Genomic DNA, 18957 nt, shown 5'->3' with positions numbered 1-18957 from the left:
GACTGGCCATGCTCTTTAAGTCTCTGTTTGGACTTGGAGCTAACTTCTTCTTCTCAAGGCAGTGGCAAACACTTAAGACAGCAAGCAGAAACATACAAAGTCCCCAAAGGCCTGGCTTCTGACCTGGCAAACTATCCTCTTTGGTCATATACCCAAATCAGTCATATGGCCGGCCCCACATCAAGAGGCAGAGGAGTACACGCTGCTCACAAAGAGAACTCCTGAGAAATTGGACTTAACGTTGTACCTAAGAAAGCCTCCACGAAAGAAAGATAATATAGTTAAATTGATATTCTTATTTAAATGAAATTCTTGAAACTCTAGGTCTTCAATAAACTTCAATAATAATGCATCAGAAATCTCAACAGAAGGAATGGGTATTCTAGCTTTTACCCTCTACACTCCATTCCCTAATTTTTGTACTCAAAAAGTGATCAACTTGTGGAAACCACATTACTTTTATTCTTTTCTTAAATTTGTCAGCTTTCACATATAGCTGTAGATATTTGAAAATATTTGTTGGAGACATGAGTGAATCAAGCTATCTTAGTCACAAGAACTGAGATCAGTGCTTTCCCAACCAAGACCTCCCAAAATGAACCATTAACACCAGCTAGACATTTCCAAGGTATCAGTCTCACTTGAGCAGTTGACTTCATCCACCAACATAAATAGTTAAATGCTTTCAAAAAAAAATTTTAAGTCTGGGTTTTCACTAGCAAAGGATTAGTAGTTATCATCTTAGTAGGGCAACAGCCTATTGAATGCTCGATGCAAAAAGTATTTTATTTCAATTCCTACTAGTATGCTCTATCATATTTGTTGAATATTCCCAAAATATTGTTTAATCCAACCACTTCTTATAAAAATGTTATGCAGTGACTCTCTACTGCTTAATAGTCTAGAATTCAAAGCCTTCTTTATCTGGTTCTTTCTATCCTCATCAATCTTGTTTCTTGAAAGACAGTGCCACTTTATAGGATCATCAGTATTCGTGGTGACATTTGAATGCATGTTGTGGAATACTACTTTAATGGGAAAAGTTTACAAAGCTATTGGTGGAGCATCTCTTCTCCCTGTATTTCAACATCCAAGAATACACATTTTTCACAGAAAGCAGTTAGTAGTACACAGTAAATAACAATTGCTTTAAAATGAGTAACTTTTAGTAGGTTTTAGGGAAAGACTAGAATAGCCAGAGGCAAGAAAAAAATTGGGAAGATTACATATGTGACAGTCAGATGTATAGAGAAACTTGAGTAAGTCACCGTTGCTTATGATAAACTTTGGTTCCAATCCTCAAATTCAAAAGTAGATTGAAAAAGAATGTATTACCCATAATTGCAAAAGGTAGTATTCTCATCTAGACTAAGTCATGGAGGCCGTACATGATAAAGGACTTGGTAACTGCTAATATTTATGCAAATATATTTGAAGGTGGTATGATTAATGATTATTTATGTAAATGTCACTAACTTGTAATGTGTGTTTATTCATTAAATCTTATATTATCTAAAGAAAAAGGATTTGTATAGCAGGATAAACAATAGGTCATTTAAACTATTTGGATAAACAAATTATTTGAAAGAATTTTAGGGCACATTTACTTTCTTAAATTTATTGATAATTATTCAAATTAATTTGTTATATCTTTCTGTAGCTCCACATACCAAAAATTGGTATTTATTTATTTTTCTGTTTTTAAATCCCAAACCATGTTCTGACTAAACATGTTGTATTTTCCGCACTGAATAATTAAGAATATTATTATTAGTAATGAGATTCAGGTCATTTGGGCTAAGATGCATTGTGGCTGTGCCTGTGCATGCAACCTGATTTGAATTCTCTATTTTGACTCCTTAGATTCCTTTTTCTGAGTTGATTTGGTTGGATGGACTAACTGGATTTGTCAAGATAATCTAAATCAATTTGTGCACATATCACAAACGATCAAATTTGTTTAGCTAAAACGTTTCTGTTGGTCACACGAAGATGATAGAGATTTGGTTCATGTTGCATTGGATTCACCTCTCCTTCTCCCACTAAAGTTTTTCTGGCTGCGGTCTTAAATAATGGAAAAATTAGAGAGATGAAATGGGGCTTGGAAAGTGAATAGGGTTGATTGCTTGGTTGTGGATTTGTGTTATTTTGTGATTATTTTTAATGCCTTTCTAGACAAGCCTGCAAACTTCTACAGGGTATTCAAGGGTAGTTGCTAATTTCTGGGTTTCTTTCATGAGAAGTGGTGGAAATATAAGCTGTTACCAATACTAATTTCTGAGGCCCCAGGGAATTGCCCCATCCAGGCAGTCTGGCCTAGTGCTCCCCACAACTATGGGAGCTAAATGGCCAACTCCCTTGTACGTTTGTACAGATGTAAATATCTTAGGGTTTTTGTTTCACTACCTTGTGGCAAGCACCCTGCCTAAATAGGTGGCCTTGATTTTTCTTCTCTGTTATTGCTCTAATGACTCCTAACATTGATTGAGAGGGCGATAAAATCCTCCTGCGAAGTAGAACTTGAAATGACAGTCCTCCATCAGGAGTATTGGGATAATGTCAGATAAATTACTACCGGTCACATGCGCTGAAAAAAAAGGTAATATCTGAGTGTTTTTTTTTCTTCACCACCAAGAAATAAAAAGATCTTCAGAATTGTCATCTAGCCTAAACTTTGAGTCATAGTGTTAACTTTTGTTTTAGTTTGAGTCAAGTGCCTTTTCTTAGAGAAATTATATCATATTAGGATGACATTAGAGCAGCCATGTGGATAAAATTCTAGTCTTTTTCCCGGTTCAGTTGTAATAACGTTTGCAAGAGAAGGTGGTTGAATTTGCTGCCATCCTTAGCATCAGACTATATACAAGGATAATAAAATATCACTGCTGCAATCTAAGTATCTACAGTTCAAGTGGAAAGAAAAGACATACAAATATAAATAATTCAAAGTAACATATATAAAAATAGTTTTCAAGCAGCTCAATGTTTCAGCATACTCATTGTCATTCAAACAGACTTGGGGTAGGGATGAGGGGTAACAGAGGATATACTTTTCTCTATCCTACAAAATCGGAACACACAGGAAAATAGACAGAAATATGAAATTAAATAATCATAATTTGCCCAAAATCTTCTGACCCAAAGACAACTACTGCTAGTATTTTGGTGTTTAGTCCCGTCTTTTTTCTCTATATATGTTAGATTTCTTAGAGAAGAAACTCCTATTTTTAATTTCATAAAGTTTAAGTTTGTGTTCTTGGCTTTTCTTTGTTGTTTTGTTTTTAAGGAGCATAATTATTCAGCAGGTATTTACTATGCATTCCTTTGTGGCAGACATGATGTCAGGTACTGAGGTTCTAGGGGGAGGCTGCTGCTGAGGAAGCCAAGACTCCAGCAGACTGTCACCTGCTCCTGAGCCCACAGTCTACTGCAGGCCTCAGCCTATCAACAGGGAAGCTTTCTCTGCTCAGTACATTTTTTAACTCAAATATATGAGGCTTTACATTTTCCAGTTAAACATTCTCCTATTACTTTTTAAAAATATGTAACAGCTTTATTAAGACATAATTCAGAAACCATAAAATTATTTCTTTTAAAGTGTACAATACTTGAATCTTGATTCTTTCTTTAGTTTCTCTCTCCTAGTACTTTTTTTTTTTAAGTTCCAGGGTACATGTACAGGATGTGCAGGCTTGTTACATAGGTAAATGTGTGCCATGGTGGTTTGCTGCACCTATCAGCTCATCACCTAGGTAGGAAGCCCAGCATGCGTTAGCTGTTTTTCTTGATGCTCTCCCTACCCCCGACCCTCCCCAATGTTTTTCTGTTGAAGATCAGATTAACTTTACTGGTGTTCTTCCGAGACAGTGATAGGAAGTTGAATGAGGTAGTCTAAGGACAGACTCTTGCCTCATTCAAGGCCATTCCATAGAGCTACTAATGAGTACTCTTTAGGAAAGGTATTTGATATCTCAAAATTCATATGTCTGTATAATCATTTAGCCCATACTTCACCGTGTTATTCTTGGTAATATACAAAAATAAAATAGTCTCTGAAAGGCATATCATCACTCGAGAGTAATAGCTGGAAATTATTTTCAGTAATCTGAGTTGAGGAAACAGAACTTTATTTATTTTTGAGATGGAGTCTTGCTCTGTCACCCAGGCTGGAGTGCAGTGGCGCAATCTCGGCCCACTGCAACCTCCTCGGCCCACTGCAACCTCCTCGGCTCACTGCAACCTCTGCCTCCCAGGTTCAAGGAATTCTCTGCCTCAGCCTCCCGAGTAGCTGGGATTACAGGCACCTGCCACCACGCCCGGCTAATTTTTTGTGTGTTTTTAGTAGAGATGGGGTTTCATAATCTTGGCCAGGATGGTCTTGAACTCCTGACCTCATGATCCACCCGCCTCAGCCTCCCAAAGTGCTGGGATTACAGATGTGAGCCACCGTGCCCGGCCGAGTAAACAGAACTTTAGTATCACATCACGTATCTTGAGTTCAACTTCCAGTGTACAACACGTGAGATCATTTTCTGTGATGGAGAATGTGAGTGCCAAGTAAGTGTCCTGGAGTTGATGTCACAGCATCTTCTTCAGGCAGAAATCAACGCCTTTGCTTCCAGCATAGCTTTGAAGCCCCTTTTTGTTATTGAATTTGGCACATTTTGATACTTTGACCTTCCAGATCTTTAGCTTTCCAATTTTTCCCATCTTTTAACATATTCACTTGAATTAAGGAAACCCTTCCATTTCTATTTTCCAATGGTGAGCCCGTCCTCAGAGTTCTGACTATGTAATAGCAATATTTCATCTGTTATAAAATGTAGAACCCTGTTGTTTGGAATTTTAACATGCTCTTTGTTGGTAATAGAGGACCTCATTGGTTGGGAGTGCTCTGAGCTAGCCTTCATGAGAATGCCAGAATATCCTCATGATCTCATTGTGACAACCAGAAATATATCACATCCATCTATGTTACCTGCATTTTATAGTTTATCTGGGTGATTTTTTTCTTTAACTTCCAAATTTGATTTTTAAGCCTCTTTTATGTAGTTTACAGGTTTCTTGCCAAATATTTTACTTGTATTGCATTTCAAGCCAGAAACCCAACTGAGTCTGCACTTAGTGAACTCTTTGTTTCCTATGTAGTCTCTTTTTGCATCTTGCATTCCAGCATAATTGTCTTTTCTTAAAGGCAACATCATTAAAGTAACACAGTGTCCATGCATCCTGTTGTATCTCTGTTCTTACACTAAGGAAAGATGTTTCCTAGTTGGTAAGAAAAGTTTTTAATAGGATATGTTGGCAAACTGGCAGCTACCTTCTGGGGATTTTTTCCTATGCATTTACCAATATTTAGGCAGAATGAGAAATAGATACTAATGCTTTTATTTTAGTAGAGATTTTTGAGGAGCTCAGAAAATTACATGAGTACTGTTATAGTGTAGTATAAATACAGTATCTCACTTCAATTTTCTCCCTTGGCTCAGTTCCCAAAAATTAAAGGGAGTTCCTTTCCTTATAATTTGTGTTAACAACCTATTGTTCCTCCAGCTGTCTTTAGCTCCTCTTTCCAGCATAAATTGATTCCAGTGGGAGGGAAGGCAAGATAGTAAATCAGTGCATCTATGCTTTTACTTCCCCTTTTGTTCTGTTCAACTCTATAATTATACTTCATTTTTGTAAAGCAGCAGATTTTCAAATTTAAATCTCATGAATTTCAATATTTATACATGTACGTAATGGGAAAAAGGACTTAACTGCTCTCCCTCTCAATTCACACCTACAAACTAATATTTGCTATAATAAGATAAAGGCAAATCCTTTTCTGAAAAAGGTGATAGGGATTACCAAGTAACATTGTCTATAATTTTACCTTTTCAGAAATGGATGAGTGAACATTTTTGAGAAAGAGGAAATAAAAATATTTTTTTCTTATTCTTCCCTACAGTTAGTATGACGAGGTAAAGCCCTCTAGAGGCCTTCAGATCTAGGAAAAATGCCCCTACCTGCTTTAAAGCCCCAGCTAGGCCACAGTTACCAGCAAAAATAATTATTTGGGCATCACTGTTATGACCTCTCTGGGCACATTTAATCAGTCAGTATTTATGGAGTATATTTCATGTGCCAGGCACTGGTTTAGGTGGTAGAAAAATGATAATACTCAACATATATTGAACTCTTTTTCTTATACCAGGAAATCTGCTAAGGATTTTTCAGGATATTTTCCTATCTAATACTATTATTATTTCAGAGGGAAGAAGCAAGGATGAATCTTGGGTGGCAGAACAGATGTCTGTCCTGCAGGGGGAGATTTAACCTCTGTGAGCTCCAGTTTCCAAATATGAATCACATTAATAATACCTACTTTATCAGGTTGTTGTAATAGATGACGTAATTCAGGTAAAGCTATAAGCCAATGCAGAACTATTTTTAAAATTAGGAAATCCAGAGAAGTGAGGCTCTACTCCATGTCAGTCACAGTTGTAGGCACTGAGAATACACATTGCACTGAGGGAAAATGAAGTCACTGATGATCTTAGTAGTTTTAGTGCAGTAATAGAGGTGGAACCTACACTGCAGCAGGTTATGAAATGAATGGAAATTGAAGGGTAGATAAGTAATTCCAGTGTTTGGGCTCTGAAGTGGGGAAGAGAGAGAGATTGATAACTGAAAGGGACTTGTAGTGGGAGAGAGAGTAAAATGGAACAGCCTTGAACACATCTAAGTGTTCATAGAAATAAATAAGATGATGAGAACTGTTTGAAGGAACAGGAGAGAGTGATGATAATCTGTAGATCAAAGCTGTGAGACAGTAAGGGAAGTGAGATCCAGAACCCTAGACAGAGGAGATGTCTACATTTCTATTACAACCACAAGAAGGGAGGAATTGACTGGATGAGGCTGTAGATACTGGTGTGAATGCTGAGAAGATGTGGAGCAAGTTCTTATTGGGCTTGTTTTCCCTGAGAAGATGGGGTAAAGTCATATGCTCAAAGTAGATAGGCATTAGGCATTTGGAAAGGTAGGAGGTTTTAGTGTGTAGGTTTTTAAATAGTAGCTAGCAAGAACTTAATAATTAACTAGGAAAGCAGAAAGATTGCCCCAACTGTGGATCTAGATGAAGCTGAGTGCACTCTCTGTATCCTTTTTTATACGCACAGTGGTAATAAATAAAGACAAACCAAAAGAGAATAAATCAAGGCTATTTATTCAGTTTCTTGCAGAGTAACTCATTTCAGCAGAGATTCAAAGGCAGGGAAAGAAATGGGAATGCTGTGTAGTGGAGAAAGGGATGGCTTCTGATGTACCCTAATTGGAGTCTGTTGGCCCAAAGAAGCTGCAGGCAGGCTGACTGGAAGCAAGCATCCTACGCGATAGGTTAGAGGAGCATATTTGGCTTTCTCTGGTTGGTGCTAAAGTCAGCAGTGGAGCCAAAAATTAGGGAAGTTGTCAGTTATCAGTTAAGTCATGGCCATTTGGGGCAAATTGTTGCAGAAATTATTGTTTGGTTTTCTGTGTTCTGAATCCCTGCAAGTCTGACTTATGGTGGGCTGATTTCCCAGGCTAGTTGTTGTAGATAAAGGATTGGTTTCCTGGGCACGTTTCTACAGTTTTGGGGTCAGAATTCTATTTTTTATATGATCTTGCCATTGTCCATTTGGCAAGATCATATAAAATTGTCCAGATAAAGTTTCCTACCACTTTTATTATTATTATTGAAACTTGAAATGACCTTCTGTTTAGAAACCCTTGTTTCTTTAGTTAAAAGAATGTAGAATCTGAGAGACAGATGAGACTCAGGAAATAATCAGTAATGGAATGGAAGTAAGGGAATTTGTGGGAATACCATTCAAGAAATTAACATGTAATTTTAACCTGCGCAGTAAAGGAAAAATTTAAGAAACTGCATCACCTTGTTTTGAGCCTTGGTCAAGGTAAACCCAAGCTATGTGATATGGTTTGGCTCTGTGTCCCCATCCAAATCTCCTGTAAATTTGTAACCCCACGTATCAGGGGAGGGGCCTGGTGGGAGGTGATTGAATCATGGGGGCGAACTTCCCCCTTAGTGTTCTCCACATAGAGTTCTCACAAGATCTGGTTGTTTGAAAGTGTGTAGCACTTCCCCCTTCATTCTCTCTGTTACTGCCATGTGACAAAGGTGCTTGCTTCCCGTTTGCCCTTCTGCCATGATTGTACATTTCCTGAGGCCTCCCAGCCATGTTTCCTGTATATCCTGCAGAACTTTGAGTCAATTAAACCTCTTTTCTTTATAAACTACCCAGTCTCAGGTATTTCTTTATAGCAATGTGAGAACGGACCAATATACTTGAAAGCGGAACTTCAGGCCAGATCTCTCGGACCAATGGACTAGAAGATAGAGACTTAAGAAATAAGTGACTTGCTTGGGCTTGGACTTGAACCCAGTGCTCATTCATTTTCATTGACCTGAGAAGTAACCATTACATCCATCATGTTGCAAATTGCTTTATCAAATTTGGAATTGGAAAGTTTGAGTAATGCAAAACATCGACCTAAACGCTTCATTAATTACTCCACAGAGCTGTCTAAAACCATAGTAAACTTACCTGTTGTTCATTGTAGCTGTTTACAGGCTTAAGAAAGTTTAAGGAGAATGTAACCTTATAAATGTGTAACCATAAGGGATGATAAATGTTAGGATTAATGGTATGTCAGAGTGTGCATATTTTTAGGATTCTATGTTGAGATTGGAGAAATTCCCCTGTTACTATAAAATATTTGAGGGGCAGTTTACCTGATAAGAGAAACAAGGGTGTATTACCATTGATTGATTATATAGTAAACCCTTACCTTGTCTCTCTTCACATAATGAATTTCTTTTTTCCTTACAGCCTGATAAGAAAATTTAATGGGATGCTTCCATCAGTAATAAAACCACTGAGCCATATAGAAAGTGGTTTTTGCTTCTTTCCCAAAGTGTGGGAAATACCTTGCTATCAGCTGGAAAGAGTCATTACTTCCACATTAAAGTTGTGCTAAAGTGAAAGCTTAACAAACACTTAGTTTATCAGAAACACAGTAGCATTTTCCAAAGCTCCATCCATGGATGCATTGTATTCTAAGGGTGAGAGGTAATCTGAAGTTGCTCATGATCTCAAAGGGCAGGGAGACCTATGAAAAGGGAACAAGTGGGAAACAAGGATCTAGCCATTGAACCCAGTGTTCCTTTTTCCCCCAGTGCTTCTGAACACACCCATATAAGGTGCCCTAGAAGCAATATTAAATACATTCTGGAAAGCCTGGGAGTGGTGTGCTTCAATCAGCAATCACCAGTTAAGGAAATGCTGAGTTCTAGGAAAGGGGCCTCCTTTGAAGTCATTTAGAGACCCTTGACCAGGGAGCTTAGGGAGAATAAATACCAAAGGAGTTTGGGTTTGTTTGTGTCTTGGCTGTCTGGGTGAATTATCTGAGATGTAGACCCAGGGCCTGGATGAAGGTTTGCAGAGCAGACATCTTTATTTGGATACACATTTATTCATTCAATAAATATTTACAGTAAGTCTGCTATGTAGTAATTGTAATCTATAATTAGGATATTTTCTTTGAATATGCTAAATATACAGGAATAATAGAGAACAGAGCAAACCTGGTCTCTCCTGGGCTCACATGATTCTGAGTAATGAACAAACTGTAGCAATAATACTCAATATTAATACTTTTGTTTAATGTAATAACTAGGGTGCTACCTTTATGGAATTCTCTGTTTTTAATGGAGTTTCTCAAATTGGCATACTGTTTTCTACTAATTGAGAACACCCCTTGCATAACTGTAACATAGCCTTCATTGTTTTTTGTTTTTTTAATCTCTAAACAAAATGTTTTATTTGGTAGAACAGAATTGCAGTTGCCCTCATTCTTTTTAATACAGTTCTTTGCTAATAACACCAAGGCCCTAATTTTGCACACACACACTGAACCCTTAATTCTGCCTAGGAGCCCTGCTGGCATTTGTTATAATGCCAAAGTCTTGAACTATGGAACTTGGCAAATCTGTTACCATAATGAATTAGTACCAAAATGATTGGGGTAGCACATTTTAGCATTCTTATTGAATGCTTGCTTATTCCAATGTTTCTTACCTTTATTAAACCCATGAATCTTTTTTTTTCTTTTTTACTAAACGTAAGATCACACGTAATGTCAGAATGTTCACAATAAATTTCGTACTTAGAAAGTAACACAATTATAATTTTAGGATTTTTTTCAAACTATATATACAACTCCCTACTCTTAAGAATTACTCTTACACATAATAAAGCATTTGAATGTCTTTGTAGATTATAGAAACTTGGCCTTTTTCATCATGTTTACAAAGTGTTAAAACATTTCCAGGGAGTAGAAAGGGACAGAGATTTCACGCATCCTAAAATGGCAATTAAAGCACCAAGTAGAAATCTTCTGTAGTCTTTGAAAATGAGACAGGATTTTAAAATGTGATTTTTTTCTCTCTCATGGTAATTATTATCATCTCTTAAGCGTCAAATGTCATAAATTAGCTATACTGGAGGAACCTAGGCCTGAAGTTAGTCTGTTACTTTTCTATTTTCTTATTATCCTCTTAACTATTTTCCAGGCTGAGTAAACTCTTTGTACACTGGATTTGTGGCTAAATCAAAACAGAAAGTAGATCCTTCTATCTTTGCATTTTAGAAATGAGTAACACATATCACATACCAGAGTGTATCTTTTGCAATTATTCACAAGCAGCATGTTTGAAGGTTGAACCACATACAGTCAATTGTACTGTTAAAAATTTAATGCTTTTGCCTGCAGAATGTGCCAGTATATTAATTCAGTGGTGCCTTAAAGTTTTGCATTTGAGAGTCATGAGCTTACATCACTGAGCCTGGTAGATATCTGTCTAATAAGGTTCAATATGTTTAATATATGAGCCTCTTTTTTAAAAGAGTAAAGATAACTTTTTACTTTGATTTTATAGATTTTTTTCATGAGATATAAAATCATTTTTATAAGCAACATCATCTCATGCTAAAACACAGCACTATTCTTGCATTGCACATTAAAAGACCCATGCAAGACTACTGTTTAAAAAAGCAGTCTGAATTTGTAGCACAGTTTTTTGTTTGTTTTGTTTTGTTTGAGATGGAGTCTCATTCTGTCACCCAGGCTAGAGTGTGTGGCACAGTTTTTCAAGAATCTATTCCTCTTTGATTCAGATATTATAAATACTAGGGCAACAGCGGAAGATAAAGACTTGCTTAAATGGCAAATCTAGTAAATAAAAGTTATTAGTATGTTGAAGTATATTTAAATCTTGACTCAAGAAGAGATCAGTCACTCTCCAGTGAAGTGCCTGGGAGGATACAAGGAAGAAAGTACACCAGGCCCTATACCAGAGGCAGGGCTGTGTCCAGATGCCTGAAATCATGCCAAGAATCTGGAGGTTCCTCATCCCTGTTGCCATGTACACATATAAACATATCTCTTAGATGAGAAGGAAAGAAACAATCTGCTAAGATGATTTCTTCATCCCTCAACAGGGAAATGGAATATGGGATAGGTTGTGTATGCCTTTGGATTTCTTTGGAAGGAAAAGACCTCTATGGAATAAGGGCCAAAATAGACAGTGTCAGTCCTGTTAATGCTTAGAACAAAAATACCTACAACACCTCAGCACCAATCCACAGGCCTGCAGCATGTCCTGTAGGAGATGCCTCTTTGACTCAGAGAAGAGGAGACACACATCACTGCCACTCCATCAATGAGTGGAAAATGAGATACCCCAGCACTAACAGAATGAAGCCTCAGAGGCTCACAGCCAGTACTCATAAGTGAAGCTGCCCCAAGCCTAAGATCAGAGGCAGCTGTTACTCCAGACACATCAGATGGCCTCAAGTGCCCAAGTAGAGGCCAGTCTGTAGTTACCTCCAAGCAAAGTATAGAACAGTGAGACATCACAACTATGTCCATCATCTCTGGAGGAAGAGGTTCACCAACACTCAGCAGGCACAACACTAAAAAGGCATATTGGTAATTATTCATCACATTTCTCCGATGGCGCGGATGTTTTAGGAAGAATAAGGGGGAGGATATCTGCTTTCCTAGATTGCTTCTTGCAAAGAGTGTCATGGATTAAGAAGAAAGGTGAGAGGTCAAAATGGTAGCCATCAAGAGGGTTCCACCCAATATTGATTGGACCACAATGAGTAGGTAAGATCCTGGTCATCAACAAGGTGCCACAAGGGTCTGAATCAGAGGTTGCCCCGAAACCCCCAACAACTAGATACCACTGATGGCATCAAAGGAACAGGGAGGAGCCAGGGATCTTTCATGCCTTCCAGGCTAGATACTTGCAAGGAATATATGGGATTGTTTATTTCTTAATTAAGAATACAGAAAAGCTATCTCAGGCCATTTCTACACATACATACTAGTTGTGATTTGACAGGCTTTTTTAAAAATTAGTTCAATTTTAGTAGACTTTCTACCAAATTGATTAGAGTTGTAAATTTGTCTATACATACCAAGTAAATATGACTTCCTAACCTGCAGCTTTGATATAATATAATCTTAGTTTGTACAAACTTCATAACTCAGCTTTTGAGGAATGATTTTTTTAGTACAAAAACAAAATTGCCACTCTCCATCCCTGTCTCCAAATACTTCAAAATGAATGTTTTTTCTACATAGAAGGTTTGTAATCATCTTATCTTTGGTGTAATTGATGTCTGATATATTGATATTCTTTCAGTTGCAAATACAGCCATTCATAACAAGTGAATTTTTTTCTTCTCTAACAATATAGGTCTATTTTCCTAAATCATAAATAAAGGCTCTGTAGTTAGCCTGTCTTCTAATAATCTTGCCATATCAGCAGTGAAAGTGGATTAACTGAAATTTCACCTTTAATTTTTATCTAATGTGTTTACTACAGATACAGCAAAATGTTTTTACTAAAAGCCAAATATTGAACCATGTCTTAGCAGCTAAGCCTGTGTGACCATTTCCTCATTCCTCCTTGTCTAGACTGTTAAACTACTTAATTAAATAATGGCTGACACAACAAAAGAAACACTTCTATAGATAGTGGTTTATAAATGGAATTGGTGCATTTTCTAAATAAGAAAATGCAGTACAGAGTGTTTCAGTTAAGTACATTGTGTCCTGTGGTCTGTAGCTTACACAAAAATCAAGGATGAGAAACTTCTGAATCCATTTTGCCACCGGCTTGAAGCCTGTGACTTTAGTCAATCTACATGAATCACTAAGCTTTAGGAAAAAATAGGTAACATAGCCACATGTTCAAGCAATTCAGATATTCAGTATGTAGTTTTAATCATTTAACTTTGCTTAGCTAATCCAAAAATACTTCTGAGGAGCCAACCAATTTGTTAAAGCCCGTAATTTGACTTTGGGTTTTTAAAATTTATTATTTTTTTATATATATAGAGATGGGGTCTCACTATGTTGCCAGGCTGGCCTCAAACTCCTGGCCTCAAGTGATCCTCCCACCTCAGCCTCCAAAGTGCTAGGATTATAGACAGGAAGCACTGTGGCTGGCCCATAGTTTGATTTTGTTATAAGAGAGAATACACTGAGCTACAAGTCAACAGACTTGAATTTCAGTGCTGGGCATCCTAGGTCAATAAGGTATCTTTAATTCGTTTCCCTGTCTTGAAATAAAGTGTTTGGATATTATATCAGTGGCTCTTTAAATGCATTCTCTGAAGCACTGAAGACCTAGCCAGTTCCCTAAGGCCAACTTGGTTTGGTTATGAGGTAAAGTCAAGTGAAGAGAACTTTGAGCCTAGCACTTTAAATTGGTTAAAGTAGGAGCAGCCTCACTTTTATCTGTATTAAACCACTGAACTAAATAATAGATAAGGTTTCTTGCAGATTAGACATTCTATAATAAAGGAAGTTAGACCAAGTCATATTTCTGCCCACAAGGAGCTTATAATCTAATTGGTAGAAAAAAATACTTGAACATTTAATGTGTAAGATAGTATTACACATGTCAGCACTCCACAATGATATAGTAAAATGCTAAGTAGAAGGTTATAAATTTGAGGCTGGGATAATATGCAACTTTGCATGCAGATAGTTAATGCAAAGAAGGTTCATCAAAAAAAGAGAAGTTCAGCCTGTCATCAGGAAAAAGTCCATGGTATGAGTATTAAAAAATTGATTATTATAACGAGAACAAGAAAGAGAATATATTAATTGTGAATTAAAGTAGCTTGTTTCTAAGAATGGCTAATATTTTCAGACTTGTTAGAATATTCATATAGGAAGATGACAGCTATTCCTAAATTGAAATAATATTATTGTATATCAGCAAGGGGAAATTAAAAATGAAAATAGGTCATGATGAAATATATTAGGAGCAAGCTTGTATATTTATAGGTTTATGGACAAAGTCTAAGACATCGCTTCATTACCTTTGCTATAACAAATCATATCTGTTAATATTAGACCATTTGAACTTAAATCAAATGATGTTTTTCCCAAAAGGCAGCGGTCAGACTCTCACTAAATGAAATTCTATTCTAAAAACAGCCATATGATTGAATGGATTCTGCTTGATGGTAAACACTCATCCCCTATTTCTGTGTTGTAAATATTTTTCCACAAGACAATGAAAAGCCACCATGACCACTGAGATTTCATTTTCGGGACTGTCACAGTTTCAGGCTGAGATATAAGAAAGACCATCTATTATTAAAGGAGCAGAGGTCAAGTCATGCCGGTGGCCCTCGTAGGGTAAAGCAGGGGTCGGGGAGGGGCTGGTGCAGGAGGGTGGCAGGAGATCTGGAGGAGCTAGAGTGGCAGGTACTCACTGTAACAGGGAATCTCTAGTGGGCAGTGGAGCCAAAGAGGAAAGCAGGGCACCGCGTAGGGACACAGGCAGCAGGGAAGATGCCTTTGTGAGAGGAGCGGGAATTTCACCAGCAAGAGGTGGCCTGAGTGGACCAGTTGGTCTGGCTGAATTGATCAAGATTGAGCCAGAATCTTAGAGGGATTTACATGGCAAATCTTTCAGAACTTCAAGGGCTTTCTGTAAATTCAAGGATTCAGTCATCTGGTTAATTTGACTAGATCTTCCCAAGCACAAATAAATGGAAAATTTACTTCTAATAGTACCTAACCTTCACTCCGATATTTCCGGCTTTTGAACTTTACCAAAGGTAACCTCCCAGGTGCTCAGCGAAAGGAAAATTTAAGATAGTACATGAAGGAGAAGAGACTAGACAAGGTCATGCAGAAATTAAATGAAAAGGCTTTTATTTCACAAGCAGGGAATCGAAACCAGACCACCAGTAAGAAAGGGCAAAGCCTTAGCAACTGAGCTACAGCATAGGGCAGTCTTCACTATTCTTCCCAGAAAGCATCTAGAATAGTTAATTGTGAGCTTACAAAGGCTTTTAACTACTCAAGATAATTTTTAGAGCTAATTATGACATAAACCCTAAAATTCCTGTTCCCTGGAAGGAGGAGACCAAGAGAAAGTACTGCCACATGGTAACAAGGTCAAGCTCCCAAGGACATAAAACAAGATGGAGATAAACAGTGATTTTTTTACCATTCAGTCAACCATTTGCACAGAAAGAGAGAAGCCAGAAGTCTGACTGGTAAGAAATTCTTACCCTTTTGCCGGCATGCCAGGCTTCTGTGTTCTCTTTGCCTGAGCGGCCTTCGTGACTGAGCTTGCCACACCATCGCGCTGGGGCAAAGCCACATCAGAAAAGAAAATTATCTTTTTCTGTTCTTGCCAGAGTAAAATACATGTGACAAAAACATAGACGTTAGTTGCTCTGATTAGCACCCAGTATCAAACTGGCAAGGCTCAAATTTGCACCTGGTTGGGCTCCATCATCGTTAATCCAACCTCCGACCAGGAGTTTCAACCTGTGGTCTCTGGGCAAGATGGTTGCCCTGAGTAATAGAAAAGATAAGAAAGAGAAAGGAGAAAGAGAAAAGCATTGCCTGAGGCAGGGTGGGGAAGGTGAAATGATCAGGGAGGCCAGAGAAAGACCCACCCATTGCAGCGACACTGAAAAAAAAGTTCAGGCGGCTGCTTCTAGGTAGCTAAGGGATCTTTTCCAGCAGGCCCATCATCTCTCAAGTTTCCCCTTTCAGGGAGGAAAAAGCTCCCCATGTCCCACGATCCTGTACATGCCTAATCCTGTCACCCACAGTTGTCAGCAAAGAGTGCAAGGCAGATTATTCCAAAGAGAATAGCAGTTGACATGCTGTAGTGCCAAACCCATTCTTAGACAAAAGGGACTTTACTGAGAGCCCTCATTTTAAAAATGTACTTCAAATGCATTGTTGTTCATTCGGAACATTCCACTGTAAGTTATCTTTAGTAAGATTTTGCTGTTTCTGTAAGATTTCGCTGCCTCCCAGGCCTGAAGTGTAAGCCAGAAAGAACTCAGTTTTCCAGAAACCAAGGATTGAATTTTTACCTAAAATATTGGCCTTACGCTCAGCTTCTCTTGATTAACTTAGCCAGTGATTTTTTTTTCCTACCCAAGTGTAAGAAAAATGAAACAAAGGGGTATAACACAAAAATCTGATTTTTCAAAAGCCAAATTTTATAACTCCTGCAATATTACTGCTTACTATCAGTTCCTTTCTGACCCAGTCAGATGTAAGAGGCCTCTAACTGGATCCAAGCCAGTTAATTCCCAGATCAAATCCATTCCTGGACCCAGTCCAGTTTCTGTCACAACTCCAAACCCAGTTTGGATCAGAAATTTGCTCAAAGAAACTCAGAGAGCTCAAAACACAAATCTGTGGAGCTGGGAAATCCAAGAGGGAGCTTACCCATGATCCCCAGTGGCTGTGAGAGATCAGTGGAGCTCCGAAATCCAAGAGGGAGCTTACCCATGATCCCCAGCAGCTCTGAGAGATGAGTGGACACAAGTGGGTCCTGCAGGTACCTTGCATATTCACTCAGTGCTGCTGGGGGATGCTAGAAGCTCCATTTTGGATCCCACTTCTGACACCATCTGATAAAAGAAAAACTTCAGCCGAATTAAATTTAAAAGAGTTCAATTGAGCAGTGAACGATTTGCAAATCCGGCAGCCCCCAGAATCACAGCAGATTCACAGAGACCCTCTTGACTGGTAAATTCTAAAAGGGCCTAGATTATGTCTCTTTAGCTTATTTGTATAAATACCACCTGCAGGTTTGAGATTGATGTTAAGTAATCATACCATGCTACCGCACATGTTCCTCTCTTTTTTCACTTTTCTATGACATTTCTGTTTGTTTGATGTACCTGTAATAATCTCTGTTGACATTTGAAGGATAGAAGCAAATGCCACTTTAAAGCTTCCTCAGTGCAGATGAAATGATGATAATAATACGACACATTTTCAACACTTTTCTGGAGAAGTCAAAGCTCTTCACAGACATTAACTCATTCATCTTCACGATAGCAGTATTAGAGGTAACTGGGGACAAGTATTATTGGCATTTTACAAATGGATGCTGAGGTCACCTGAGGGACTTTTAACAAAAGTCATAAAATATTACAGTGACAAGATCAACTCTCTGTTTTCAGGGATGGCACTGAGGCCCAGCAGTACAAAATGACTTGCCTTGCTCTACAGCCAGGCAGCAAGAGATTAGGATGGCTGCGACTCAGTCATCTTTGGCATCTGCAGGTCATAATTCTCACCCCTGTGGGATGGTTTTGGGGCAGGCCAGTGTCCACAGGAGGCAACACCAAGACACAGGATTTGAAGGCAACAGAGCAAAATAAATCAGTTCAGAACAGCCTGTGGACAGCCTTTCTCTTCTTTGAACAAACGTTTAAATCTGATACTGATTTTCCACACTGAAAATTTTCAGAGTTCTACACAGTTCATTCACTTTACCACTAATAATTAATGCAAAAAAGTCACATTTTGTGGATTTGGACTGTGGTTCTTATTTTATAAGCCCAGTAAGCTTTTCTTTTTTCTTAAAGCAGCTCTGATTGGCTCTTTAACTGGAACATGGGGCCTTTTATGAGTAGAACATGCTGATGACATAATACATTAGGGAATTCTCTTTAACAAATAAAAATAACGATTTTGTTTATTTTAGAAAGGGCTAAATGTTTGAAAGTGATGATCTTTGTAAACATTTTCTAACTGGCATAATTAGTTTTGATTCCTCCAAGCAGCAGCATTTTCCTGGCCTAATTGTTTTTCGATCAACAGGCCGAGTCATAACACAGACAATGTGGAGAAGGAAGAATAATTGAACATCAGAAGCCTTCTAATGCGTTCCAGTCCTCATCCAAGGGCAAGGGAAATGTGACTTCCGAGAGAGATGAAGATAAATGCAGCCAGTTTCAAATAGAATTATAATAGCCCTTCCTTGGACATTTGAGTTCAAGGAATGATTAGTTGTCAGGAGAGGGAGGTGATGAGTGTTCACCTTGGGAAGAGTCTTAGCAGATCAGGGTTTTGAGAGATAAAGCCCAAAAAGAAAGCACAGCTGATGGCTTGTTATCAGAGACATGCATAACAGTAAGTCTCGCTCTTACCATTTTCACAAGCACTAAGAAGTTCTGGTAGACACTGCAAGTTAATTTCCGGGGCCTCCTGCATCAGTGAGTGGAAGTAAAGGCTGTCCTTGGTGAGCTTCAATGAGTTGACAAAGGAAGGGGCCTCACCACACATAGTCTGTGTGCTCAGCATCTCTCTCTATACTTTTCCAAGAAGCTGCAATGCAGATATATCATAGACTAGATAATTTCTTCCTAAATTTGGCACATTTTTTTTCAACTTGGATTTATTTTGATGCACTTTAAATCAATAAACATTTCTTAATGCTTTGCAATGGCATTACTTCAGCTTTCAGGGAAACCAAAGGTGAACCAAGAGGGAAACACTTCCCTTCCTAAGTTGCTAGCCTTTCTTCCCAAATTTTTTCCCCAGATTGTAATGTGGAAT

At 38.1% G+C, this 18957-nt stretch overlaps 1 protein-coding gene across 24 annotated transcripts in view; it reads left to right on the top strand.

Moving 5' to 3' along the window:
• The window catches only part of TPK1 (thiamin pyrophosphokinase 1), a 384685-nt gene that overhangs the window by 355982 nt on the left and 9746 nt on the right, over positions 1-18957 (top strand). The window lies entirely within an intron of this gene.

Source organism: Pan troglodytes, chromosome 6 (assembly GCF_028858775.2).
Source record: "Pan troglodytes isolate AG18354 chromosome 6, NHGRI_mPanTro3-v2.0_pri, whole genome shotgun sequence".
Classification (NCBI taxonomy): Eukaryota; Metazoa; Chordata; class Mammalia; order Primates; family Hominidae; genus Pan; species Pan troglodytes.
Note: the sequence above shows the minus strand (reverse complement) of the source record. Positions and strands in the feature narration are given on the sequence as shown.